The sequence below is a fragment of the Melitaea cinxia genome, chromosome 23 (genome assembly GCF_905220565.1).
Source record: "Melitaea cinxia chromosome 23, ilMelCinx1.1, whole genome shotgun sequence".
Taxonomy (NCBI): domain Eukaryota; kingdom Metazoa; phylum Arthropoda; class Insecta; order Lepidoptera; family Nymphalidae; genus Melitaea; species Melitaea cinxia.
Window position 1 is genome coordinate 11,172,038 of NC_059416.1, and position 14,614 is coordinate 11,186,651.

General features: G+C 34.0%; 1 protein-coding gene across 1 annotated transcript in view; it reads left to right on the forward strand.

The window, feature by feature from the left end:
- LOC123665033 (octopamine receptor beta-2R) overlaps positions 1-14,614 on the forward strand; it is a 251,186-nt gene that overhangs the window by 65,350 nt on the left and 171,222 nt on the right. The gene's annotated exons all lie outside the window — the stretch shown is intronic.

Consider the following 14,614-nt stretch of genomic DNA (forward strand, 5'->3'; position numbering starts at 1 on the left):
TAAGAAAGTAGATATATAAATATATAAATTCTTATATCCTTTTGGTTTATCAAATAGTTACAAATAGCAGTTATTTTGCATGTTGATATATTTATTTTAATTTTAGTTAAGCTAAGTTTGATTATTAATATTATCTCAACTTTACACTTTATTAAATTATGAAATTTAAGTAAATAACAGAAATAGATAACTTATACATAGATAAACAAATAATAACTATATAAAAAAATAATATATATATAAGAAAAAAAAAAAAAAAAAAAAAACCTTACTAACAGTAACATAGGTTAAGTGTACATTGTAAGTAGAACATAAGTGTACATATATGGTAACTAGGAAATAAGTGTACATATATGATAACTAGGCAAATAAGTGTAAATATAGACATAGATAAGAAAGATAATAATGTTAGAAATTAGAAAGCAATTATGTGTATACTTCTGCATAAACAGCATTTAGTAAGGAAAAAAAAAAAAAAAAAAAAAAAAAAAAAAAAAAAAAAAAAAAAAAAAAAAAACCGTCGGCGTCGGACCACGTCCTAGTTTTACTAGGCAGTCACAGGACTGTCGATCTGTAGTATAATAAGTAGAAAAATCGCCTGTAGTATTATAATGCATGCATGATAAACAAAGGCACGGGCATTTTGAGCCCGTGGATCAAAATTTATAAATAAAAAAAAAAAAAAAAAAAAAAACTAACTGTGCTCGCGGCTTCGCCCGCGTTGAAATCAGTGTGTCACAAAGTTATCTCGGCAAACTTCCAGTGAAACTCTCATCAAAATCGGCTTAGCCGTTCCGTAAACCATCCTCTTGAAGCCCTCTCTCCATTGGTGAAACCGCATGAAAATCCGTTCAGTAGATTTCGAGGGAATCGATCACATACATTTTTGGAGACTTGGTTTTATAATACACTAACTGTTGTCCGCGTGTTTATGAAGATATGCATTACTATTAAGATGTTTAAAGCAAATTATTTTTTTATTTCAGTCACTTGAAATGCTTATCACATGAGTAACTCTTCAAAAGGCACAATTTAGTATAATTTAATAGTTGTTTTCGTAAAACCTCTCTATAAAACACATTTTTAGTTTTATTTTCAGGCTGCAGTATAAATAACCTATCAGGCGAACTTATAGCTGCTGTATATGTTTCATAAAAACTATCAACCCCAATTAAAGCCACTTAGCGGTGGAATCTCGCAAAATCTGTTCTTAGCGGACGTCTACTAACTATAATCCACCTCCCTGCCAAATTTCATATTTGTCCATCCTGGATGGATGGACCATCGAGCGGTTTTTGAGTTCTCGTGATGAGTGAGTCAGTGACCTTTCTCCTTTATATATATAGATTACGATGCATTATTTGGACACCTCCTCACCATCTATAGAGCATACATTTTAAATTTCAAGTCTCTTACTTCAAAAACATAGGACATAGGACTTTCATACAAACTTCCAACCCCCGTTTTATCCCCTTAATGGTCGAGTTTCGTAAAATCAGTTCTTAGCAGATGTTTACGCCTTATAAGAAGCCTACTTGCCGAATTTCAAGTTTGTAGCTGTTATAGTTTCGGAGATTTCGTGATGAGTGAGTCAATCTACCATCTCCCCTTTTAACCCCAAAAGGGAGTTGATTTCTAAAGATACATTATTTGGACACCTTTTAACCACCTAAAGAGCATACATTTTCAATTTCAAGTCTCTTACTTCAAAAACATAGGCCTTTCATACAAACTTCGAACCCCCGTTTTGTCCCCTTAGGGGTCGAGTTTCGTAAAATCAGTTCTTAGCGGATGTCTACGCCTTATAAGAAACCTATCTGCCAAATTTCAAGTTTGTAGCTGTTATAGTTTCGGAGATTTCGTGATGAGTGAGTCAACCCACCATCCCCCATTTTAACCCCAAAAAGGAGTTGATTTCTAAAGATACATTATTTGGACACCTTTTCAATATCTATAGAGCATACATTTTAAATTTCAAGTCTCTTACTTCTAGAACATAGGACTTTCATACAAACTTCCAACCTCCGTTTTACCCCTTTAGGGGTCGATTTTCGTAAAATCCGTTCTTAACGGTAGTTTACGCCCTATAAGGAGTCTACCTGCTAAATTTCAAGTTTGCAGGTGTTATAGTTTCGGAGATTTCGTGATCAGTGAGTCAACCTACGATCCCCCGTTTTAACCCCAAAAAAGAGTTGATTTCTAAAGATACATTATTTGGGCGCCTTTTCACCATCTATAGAGCTTACATTTTAAATTTCAAGTCTCTTACTTCAAAAACATAGGACTTTCATACAAACTTCCAACCCCTGTTTTACCCCCTTAGGGGTCGAGTTTCGTAAAATCCGTTCTTAGCGGATGCCTAAGTCTTATAAGGAACCTACCTGCCAAATTTCAAGTTTGTAGGTGTTATAGTTTCGGAGATTTCGTGATGAGTGAGTGACCTTTCGCTTTTATATATATTAAGATTAAGATATTCATATAGAATACGATACATACAAACATGTTATCAAGTTGTGATGTTTCCTATATTAGTGAAAAACGACCATGTATGTCATGTGTCAAATTATAAATTTATTTATTACTCAGTAAATTACATAGAGCCGATGAGCTGGCACGTGATAACAAAAACCTAGCAGTTACGCTTGCGGTGGCCAGTTAGATTCCCGCTTATGACAAACTTATATAAGCCATAAAAACGTTTGTCCTGGACTAGGCATTTGAGTTTTTGTTAAATGTTTTGGACGTTAATAACATCGAGTATTAAACGTTCATTCATTAGTATCCACAAACTACAAATGTAAATAAATATAAATTTACATATAAAAAATAAACATAAACTAAACGGAATAACGAAACTCCATTACTGCTGAAATTTCTGTAACAACATTACTCTGTAGATTTTAATTCGGTCGGAAACTCGTTTACGAGTCAGCGTATTCGTTTAGAGCGCTTTAGATAGCATTCAGAGATATTTGATTACTTTTCTACTAACGAATTGTATAAAAGAGCCGAATTATAATAGTTACCGGTTTTTATAGAGTTCGAAATCAATTTAAATGAATTTGTTTTGAAAATTTCTAAAAATTGTGCATTTTTTTTTAATACAGACTAATTAAAAATTTAAATGTGCGTATATATTTTTTTGTATTTATCAAAAAATAAACATTTGAAATAGCAACTAAACGACGCAAGTGAAACTTTATTTGACTAATTTCAATATACTGTAAAAATTCCTCATATTAAATAAAAAAGTAATGAGAAAAATCACTTTGAATTAGTCACTTTACGTATTAATATTGCACGCCTCCAAGGAGGCTGTGTTTCACTCACAAAATGAAAAATACGGGAAGCGCTTACTCTTGAAGCTCTATAATCTATATATTTATAAAAATGGGTTAATATGCTATAAAGTACCCACTTATACAGAACAGACGGCCGTGTGTGTATTGTGTAGATATTAATTTAAAAAAAAATGTCAAGCCGTAAGGAACTTTTGCAGTTCCAAAAAAAAATTAAATATCATTTGAAGTCTTTTTTTATTACTATTGTAGTAAAATTTCAATTGCACAAAATGAAAAATTCCGTCAAATTTTTATTTTTCTTAAAAAAAATATTTGGAACAATCAAACTTAAAAATTTCATTAGTTGCGAATACTAAAGTTTCTCCAAGGGGTATTTCATCAAGCTTTTGATTTAATATCACGCGACGTCGGGTGCTCTTTATTAGCTTAATTTCATCAAAGTTAGCTCTGCGAAAGCACTTCCTGTAATAGTCTCGTTCAAGAAGGTTGTCTACTTAAAGCGATGTAGCGCTGAAAATATGGAACTGACAAAGAAAGAAAGTACACACGCCAGTTGTGGATAAATTTTAGCCTGCAAATAAGTTATGATTAGACTTTAACAGAAGGGGGTTAAATAGGTCATTAGGACCTGTTCCACGTCAATTAATAAACCATAGCTCTTAGATTAATTTTTGTGAATAGAAATATCTCGTAAATATAGAATGTATTGGTAAAATAATAATACATAAAAAAATGTGGTGTCGATGTCGTGGGAAGCCAGATATTATAAAATATTATTTTCAAGTTCTATTCGAAGTATAAAGAAAATAATTATTCGGGTATACATTTTTTATTATGATTTTATATTGATAAAAATCGAAAAAAAACAAGCTTACAAAATTAACACTTTTTATATTTCATATCGAATGATATAATAATAATAATAGCAAACAGCAATAATAATAACAGTCATCACGTAGACATTAGATACTGTATAGCCGTCATAGATAGACTATATATAAAAATGTTACGCTTTTTTTATGTTACGGACGTTTTTTTTCCGGCTAGAGTGGCAACGTCCCATAGGAAACTCCGTTCCAAAACTATTATCTGTTGGATATCATCACCCGTCAAATAGCATTAACCACAATTGGTGAAACGGGCCCTTAACACAAAAGTATTATACAGCAGTAGGTTACTCTTTCACGCTAAAACTATAGAACTGATTATAATGAAATTTCGTACGTCGATAGCTGATGGTTTAGATATTAAATAACACAGATTATTTTTTTCTCGATGTTCTTAAGGGATCGAGAAACTACGCGAGTGAAACCGAAAAACGTAGCGAGTATTCTATGACATAATTTTATAAATAATTAACACACACCGCTCCCAATGGGACGAGGATCCCGTGTCGGAGTTTATTTCATTATCTGTAACTAGAAATACACTTTATATAACTTTGTCATTTTGATATATCAATTTACTCGTACTTTATGAGCTATAATTAAACACGTTTAATTGCCACAGTTATATTATTTTTGATGATTTTAGTGGTTACGATCTGTCCTTGTGGGTCTCCCCACTGCCTTGTAGGTGTCCCCATCACGTCTTGGAGAGCACGTTAAGCTGTCAGTCCCGGTTATTATTATACAAACCTGCTAGCGATCAGTAGTCAGCGGAGAATATATCGACCTACCCGCAGAAGACCGTAGTGGATTAAGCTCCGGTCCTTCACCTAATTGGACAAAGAAGCCTATTCCCACCAGTGGGATGTTACAAGCTGAATCGTGATCGTAAATTGCCACTAAAAACTTATTTTAGTAAAATTGGTGATACTTTATTTACTTTCGTTTAATAACAGATAATAAACTTTGTCTTTTGTACACTATTTTAACATCTAAGCGTAGTTTGTAGTCATGGTGTATATTAATTATGAATATTAAAATTATATAATTATATGATACGCGTGGCTATATTAAGCGATAACGTATCTGTCGGTACACTACCAGCTTTAGAGTTTTCATAAGTTCAATTGTTCAGATGTAAGAAAAGCGTTTGGATGTAAATTATCTGATAAGGTACGAATCTGTTGATGATTCTTTTACGCTGCTCAATTTTTATTATCAACATTTGCACGTTTTGCTTTTGTTTGCTATCGCTTTTCAAAAAATATTGATAAAAATTTCTGTTAGAATAGTTATCGTTATTTTTTCTTTATAAGTTTACATTTCACTGTTAATTTAAACACAGCATCGATAAATAAATATTTTTATCGCAATAAATAACTAAAATTAAGCATAAGCCATTATTATGACAGTGACGGATCATACACATAGCGTACTAGATATTGCCTATTTCATTTCCTGTGTAATTCATATACACAATAAAAATAACTTTTAGGTTTATTCCGCTATGAGATAGCCTCGTTCTTAAATAAAAAATAAATAAATACCATATAACATACACACACGGTCGTCTGTTCCTATGGTAAGCAACTTAATGCTTGTGTTACAGGTAACAGCCGACTGTTATAACTACTTTTTTTGATAAATATACATAGAAAAAATACATATATAAATACGAATATTATATTACACCCAAACTCAGGCGGGAATCGAACCCGCAACCCGCAGAACAGAAAGCAAAGCACTACAAACTGCGCCGACGGGCTAGTCATTTTTAGGGATAATAAAAAAAATTGCGCTTCATAGCTAGCCTCTTACATCTGATATTGTCAAACATAATATTTGTTTTTATTTACTAGTTAGTGATGACTTCACATTTCTCAACCTGTTGATAGGAGAGAGTAATACAAGACAGTACCCATACAAAATATTACTTTAAGAGGGGTAAAACCTACCTTTATCATAATTCTTACCAATAAATCGCTGTGAACTTAATTTTTTTTTTCACTAATTCTTATTTATTTATTATTTTTTTACCTTTGAAGCCTTTGAGTGTAAGAAGCCTTAAGTAAAGGCTTAAAAGTTCAATAAAATGCGATTTTACACTATTTCAAATAAATACAATATTACTAAAAGTAACTCAAAGTCAGATTGAGAGCTATTTACTCTTAAACCTGTCTTATTGAATTTGTGAGAAAATGTATTTACGTTAGAAAGTCGTTGTTGTCATTGGCCAATAACTTTGAAAATCTATGGAGGATATGGCTTATCTGTTAAACAAAGCTTCACATTCTAAGTGATCCAGAGTTTTAGGTTTATTTGAGGCTTCAAAAAACTATGAAAAGTTGGTGTAAATAGTAAATTAAAACTTATACCTATATCATAAGAAAAAGTTATAAAAAATTACAAAAAAGCCTCAAAATGTAGGGTACATGAAAAATACATTTATTTATTCAGAAAGATCAAAATTACACTTTATTTGTCTACTTTGTGGACACAATAATATAAATCTACCTAAATCCAAATTTTTTTTCACAAGTAAAAAAATTATAGCCTTATAAAAAATATAAATGAATAATATGGTACTACATATTTATATTTTATATTTTTACTTTGAATGTCCTCAAAGATTCCTTCGGGCTTGTGGAACGTAAGTACTATTGAAATGTGTATTAGGTACCATATTTCAAAGCGTCGAGACAGTGCCAGCGAGTGCTCAAGTACGCATGACATAGTACCTAAAAAGACGTAATCATAATTATAAATATAAAATAATATTAGTGAATTTCAAATGGTCGAAATAGTTTAGACTATTTGGATGCATTGATAGTTTCCTTTCTAATATTTGGTTGGTAAACAAAAACCTGACAGACCAGCTGATATTAAGTGATTACCATCGCTTATGGACATCTGCTGTGTGGCTACGGCATTAAAGAATATGGTCACCCCCTCTCTTCCCGTGGATATCGTAAGAGGAAAGGGATAAGTTTTAAGATAGTTCCACTATCACTTTGGAACTTATAAAGACGACCGATGGCGGCATAATTATCCGACTGCTGGTTTTGAAATACACAGGCCGAAGATGGGCAGCAGCGTCTTCGGTGTGACAAAGCCAGCCCTGCGGTCACCAACCCACCTGCCCAGCGTGCCGTTAAGCCGTCAGTCCCGGTTGCTATCATGTACACTATCAATCCGCCAACCCGTATTGGAGCCGCGTGGTGGATTAAGTTCTGATCTTTCTCGTACATGGGGAAAGAGGCCTATCAGTGAGATATTACAGGCTGAAGCTAACTTTGAACACTTTTCCCCTAGAAAATTGTAGTAAACTAAAAAAATTAATCAACAATATTAAATTGTATCTTTATCTCGAAGCAAAGGAAATTACTGTTCTTGATATACTTATACGCGTACATATAAATAACTGACCTATAATACTTTCAGCCCTTCATATTTTCCACTCATAAGCAACAAACGATACGAAATAATTTAACGACTCTCATAATGGTTCTGGCGATGTTTCAACAGATCATTGTTACGAAGAAATATTTCAGACAATAATGATGACAAGATGTATGAATAAATATTATTTAAGCGTTATTGAAATTCGGACTTAACTATCAAGTTCTAAGTACTAAATTTCAGTGAAACTATTTTTAAATGTCGATTGTATCTGTCGTTATATTAGTGTGTATTTCATATTTTTTTTAAATGTACCTGCGATTTTTGATAATTAATTCTGGTGAACGTTCTGTTTTCAAACGATTGTAAAACAAGTAATTTAGATCTTCTGTAAGGTCGAGGTACTACCCCAGTTGGGCTGCTCCAGATTTTGAGCAGGAAATTTCCTGCTATGATCTACCTCAGTAACATATACCTACATATTTTGTAAGAAGGAGTATATTTTGAAGACCAAAAAAAGCGTTAGAGCACTTTTTAATATTTTAATGATTTATAATACTGTCTAATTATTTTTTTAGACAATAGTTTCATGATATATTAAAGAGAGAAGTAAATTTTCGAGTTTTGTAACTTTTTTAGAATTATTATCGAAATACTAGTTGAAGCCGCAAACGTTGTTTTGCCATATATTTTATTAACCTTCTCGATCCCCTTATAACTTAAGGGAATGAAAAATCGATGTTGGCCGATTTTCAGACCTACCCGATATGCACACAAAATTTCATAATATTTTATTAGCCCTCTTAAACCCCCCCCCCCCAATAGCTTAGGGGGTGTGAAAAATAGACGTTGTTCGATTCTCAGACCTACCCAATATGCACACAAAATTTTATGAGAATCGGTCAAGCCATATCGGAGGTATTTAACTGCAAACACCGCGACACGAGAATTTTATATGTAAGATACTTTTCATCATTATCATCATTACAGCCTATACAGTCCACTGCTGGACACAGGCCTCCACAAGTTCGTGCCAAAAATGGCGTAAACTCATGTGTTTTGCCCATAGTCACCACGCTGGGCAGGCGGGTTGGTGAAGATACTTTTAATCTTAAGAATTAATTTTGGTCTTACCTGGTAAAATGTTCAATAATGATTTTATTAGTTTTCCCCTGTGATGACAGTTGGATTATAGATACCATACACAGAAATAACTTACTGAAAACAATATACGACTCAAAGTTTTGCCATAATTCTTTCAGATGTCATTTGTTTTCCATCGTCCATGACCTCTCAGAGAGGAGTTTCGAAATGGAGGAAGGGGTGGTATCAACTTCGGCTTTATCATTGACAGTGACCGTACTTAACTTAGCGATGGAGAACTTTAAACCAATTTTCACTAAAACTTCATAAATCTTAACGCTTACATTTCAACGGGGATTATTAGTTTGGGATTCGCGATATTTCAATGACGTTTCAAATACCATGGTCGCGAGATGATTCTCAAATTGGTGAAATCTGCTTAATTTCTGGAGGGAAGCCACTGTATACACTATCGTGCCCAAATTTTGGAGCGGCCTGATTGCGCAGAAACTTTAAACCTTATAGAATATCATAGCTAATTAGTACTGTTCTCAAATATTGCTGTGATGAGTAAGGTAGGTTCTGGAGAGGATAGGGTTAGGATCAGTAACGTTTTTGCAGAGCTTCTGGTATTGCAGGCGTTCATAGGCTACGGTATCCGCTTTGCATTAGGTGGACCATATACTTGCTTAAAAAAAAACACCTTTGTAGTAAAAAAAAAGTGAAATAAAAGAGTTTTAACAGTGACTGTTAAACTTGAAAACTTGCGTCCACAATACTTAACGTCGCGTTTTTAACTGGGTGCAATAATTCATTATTATAATTAACACAAATTTCATCATTAATATTTCGAAACTTCGTCTACATCAACTGAGGTAGGGCACAGCAGGAATTTCCTGCTCAAAATATGGAGCAGCCCGACTGGGGTAATACAATAATATATATGTATAATAAAATGATACTGTTTTCAAGCAGTATTGTGTTTCTGTTAGTGAGTAAGGTGACCAGAGCTCCTGGGGGGATTGGGGATTGGGTCGACAACGCGCTTGTGATGCTTCTGGTGTTGCAGGCGTCTATAAGCTACGGTAATCGCTTACCACCAGGTGAGCCGTACGCTTGTATGCCGACCTAGTGACATTAAAAAAAAAGTCAAAGCAACAAAAGCACAGAAACTCAGAAGAATGATTTATCAATCATAACAAAAATTCCTACACCAGTGAACACTTTTTGGCACGTGTTCGCGTCTTGAACTCTGACATTAAGAGATGATTGTTTAGCGTGTTCGAAATGTTTACAGGTGATACATTAATTTCCGTTTAATTTACATGTATAATAAATGAAGCAATTTTATACATACATATAGCTAGTATAGCTGTGCCTACGATTTCGTCCGCCTTAATTTGATGAAATATTTTATTTTCTAAAGGCTAAGGCTCGGTTATGGACTATCCAAAATTAAGATTTTTCAATTTGAAACAGTAGTTGCTTAAATTAGAGCGTTTAAACAAACAAACTTTTTAGCTCTATATTCTAGATCTACATATTTTAACAAGAATTCAATACAAATAAAACGGTCATCATCAACATCATCATATCAGCCTATTGCAGTCCACTGCTGGATATAGGCCTCCATAAGGTTGCGCCACAAATGGCGTGAACTCATGTGTGTTGCCCATAGTCACCACGCCTGGCAGGCGGGTTGGTGACCGCAGGGCTGGCTTTGTCGCACTGAAGACGCTGCTGCCCATCTTCGGCCTGTGTATTTCAAAGCCAGCAGTTGGATGGTTATCGCGCCATCAGTCGGCTTTATAAGTTCACGGTATACACGGTACATACACCAAAATAATTTGTTTTTACAATTTTTTTCTGTCTGTCTGTCTGTCTATCTGTCTGTTTGTCTGTTTGTTCCAGCTAATATCTGAAACGGCTGGTCCGATTTTGGCGGGACTGTGACTGCAAAATAGCTGATGTAAAAAGGAGTAACTAGGCTACTTTTTTATTAAATTCCGCGCGGCCGAAGTCGCGGGCACAGCTAGTGTTTTATATAAGTATTTAAGCTTTAACTGTCACTATCAACACTTACTTCTACGGAATTTTGTCCGAATGTCATTTCGGAGTTCCCGATATTTTGGCGCTGTTATGACGATATGCTGAACAATGTTTTATATACATTGTGCATTGGGTTGTCTTCGTTTTAATATATAATGTAACAAATATAACATAGTTTTCAGTTCTACTTCTCTTTCAATGTTAACCTCGATTGGCTGTCACAGTTGAGGGTCGTGTACGAAATAAGTACTTGTTTACAACTTAGGGTATATATAAGGTCTTCAAAAGATTCTGAGAACTGGTGTTACCTATTTTAAACGATTTTTTTTTTTTGGTATATTACCTTCTATTTGACGATGTTTTCGTGCGTAGGGTACAGGAAATACGCTATGTCGCAGGATAAATCCTTGCACTTAGTGTATTTTAATTATCTTTTATAGGTATGACCTATGGTGCTGTCCTTGTCTACACTACAGTATAGCAATTAAGCAATATCTACGCCCAGACTCTGAGTATTGTGTGCAATTCCGGACCTCCAACAGATAAGTTTTGCTCCAATAGGGAATGGGGTACCGGACTTTGTAACCGGGGTACTTGACATGTTTGAGAATTAAACAAAAACACAATCAACAAACTGATTGAAATCAATTGTTGAATCGATTGATTAATATTGCAAACTGATATATTTGATACGTTCTTGATCAGTGTGTTGTGTTCAGTCAGCTCTGTTCTGAGAATGGACTTTAATCAAAACAATTCTAACAATTAGTAAAGTAGAACAATTAGTGCGTGTTCTATGATAGAACAACAGTACTAAATGTAATGTCTTCACATTATAAAATTAATGGAGATCTTGATTGCTAACCGATTTAAAAAAAGGAGGAGGTTCTCAATTCGACTATATTTTTGTAATCCGTGTTGATGATCAACAGCTTCGTAGTAGGTATTTGATATTTTTTAACCGCCTTCCAAAAGAAGTAGAAGTTCTCGATTCACCTTAACTTTTTATTAATGTTACCTACAATCTTTTTACTGGATGAATCGATTTCGATTTTATTTTTAATCCAAAGGTCCAATTAAATTTAATTGAGATCTGACTAGTATCGAACTTTATCTAATAATTGTTGTATTACTTGTCGGTTGCGGGTAAACACAATTATATTTTATACTATTTTACAATATGCTATAACATTATTGAAATAGTACAGATAAGAAAGTGTATATATTTGAGGCGAGCGATGGCAGAATCAGGAAGAAACTCAATAATTCTATTTAAAAACAGATAATCATTAAAATAACGATGAACTCACATTTACGATTTTTTTTTTTGTCACTAGGTCGGCAAACAAGCGTACGGCTCACCTGATGGTAAGCGATTACCGTAGCTTATAGACGCCTGCAACACCAGAAGCATCGCAAGCGCGTTACCGACCCAATCCCCAATCCCCCCAGGAGCTCTGGTCACCTTACTCATCAACAGGAACACAATACTGCTTGAAAACAGTATTATTTTGCTGTGATCTTCTGTAAGGTCGAGGTACTACCCCAGTCGGGCTGCTCCATATTTTGAGCAGGAAATTCCTGCTGTGCCCTACCTCAGTTTGTAATATAACGTAATTATAACATTAAAAAAAGTAACATATAAGAATTCAGTTAGGTCTAAATGGTTAATAATGAAACACTCAACTAGCACTATAGTGCTAATTAGTAAAACTCTATTAAAATGACACTACCTACTTAATAAACGAATTAATATCAATATTACTTTTGAGTCTCGTAGACTTACAGCGATTTATATTGAAACTGCCGATATTTCGATGACGTTCCAGATCCCATATTCTCGAAACTCTCGATTGATTAATACTTTGTTGTTAGTTGTGTGCTTAATTATATGTTCAGTTGTTCAGTTAACTTTTGACATGCCTCTACCAAAGCTTATTGAATTCAATCCATAACATTACTAAAACTCCTCGAACGTAAACCGTCTCACTTTCCGATCTTGATGGTAATCGATGTTTAATCTTGTAAGATGATATGGTAATTGATAACCAGATTAATAATAGAATGGGTTATGTATTTGTTTTAAGTTAATTGTAATTAACACACCAAAGTTTGATACATAAATCTCATTACGCTAACGTTATAATAGAATATTTAAATTTATACAATAACAGCTGTGTCCCGCGGTTTTATCCGCGTTAATTTGTGAAAAAAAAACATACTATAACATTATATATGCAATACTTTAACTTTGGTAAATGGAATATCAAATACACGAGTATTTTTGTGCTGTGTCGCTACGGCACTAAAGAATTTAGCCACCCCCTCTCTTCCCGTGGGTGTTGTAAGAGGCGACTAAGATAGGCGACTAGGATAACAAAGTTCCACAACCACCTTGGAACTTAAGAAGCCGACCGATGGCGGGATAACCATCCAACTGCTGGCTTTGAAATACACAGGCCGAAGACGGGCAGCAGCGTCTTCGGTGCGACAAAGCCAGTACTGCGGTCACCAACCCGCCTGCCCAGCGTGGTGACTATGGGCAAAACACATGAGTTCACGTTATTTTTGGCGTAAACTTGTGGAGGCCTATGTCCAGCAGTGGACTGTATAGGCTGTAATGAATGAGTATTTTTTATAAAATTAGTATAGATTTATAATTCTTCATAAACAGGTATTTTATGTTTATTTACACAGTGATCTGCTAAACTGTTCATTGATTTTGTTGCACTGCTTATCACATAAAAATAAATAAATAATAATTAAACATTTTAACCGTAAGACAGGGATTGGTGATCAACACTGCTCATAAAGACAAAATACATTTTCGGCTAAAGAAATTAAAGGGACTGGAAAAGAACTAAGAACATAAACAAGGTTTGGGAGGATGACAACATATTATTCGGATTTCGATACTCTCAAATACCAAAAAATTTACGATTAGAAAACATTATGGGATGGTAAAAACGAATTTGGAAAAGGCTGTTTTAATTTTAACTGATTGTTTAATTCGTAAGTCAAATAACATATTTCAATTTAATATTTTTATATCACTCGTTTGTAATATGATATGCAATTTAACTTATAGGTATTCCTTGTTATTTCCGTAACAAGGCACGTGTTTGTTTTATTGTCGCATTTAAATTGAATACTAAAGTACGAACATAATTGCCTTAATTGTTGACGTCGTTTCACAGAACATGCACTGAGGAGCTAGATGTTGGAGGAAACGCTTCTAAAATATGTGTAATTAAATATCGCTTTCACTTAATTATAAATTTGTAATTTCATCTCTCTTATTAGCCGACTTAAAAAAGGAGGAGGTTACTCAATTCGACCGTATATATTTTTTATGTATGTTTGGGGATAACTTCGTCGTTTATGAACCGATTTTGATAATTCTTTTTTTTTTTAAAAGAAGATATCCCAAGGGTAGTACCATGATAAGGAAACCAGGATCTGATGATGGGATCCTAGAGAAATCGAGGGGAACCCTCGAAAATCGTAGTGACGACTAGGGCGTTTGTTAATTTTTTTCGTCAACTTACGTTGTATGACTTGTCTATGTAATACAAGTCGTTTTTTTTTCGTTTGCGAGCAAACACAATTGTATAATAATAATAATAATAATAATATTGGTAAACAAAAAATTCCAGATTTCATTGCCACTGGAATAACCTATATGCTGCCTAAATCACAGATTTCTCCACAACCTTCACAATACCGACCTATTACATGCCTACCAACTATATACAAAATCTTAACATCAGCAATAACAACAAAAATCAATAAACATGTTGAACAATATAATATAATAGCGGAAGAACAAAAAGGATGCAGGCGAGGCCACATGGGATGTAAGGAACAGCTAATAATTGATTCTACTATTCACAA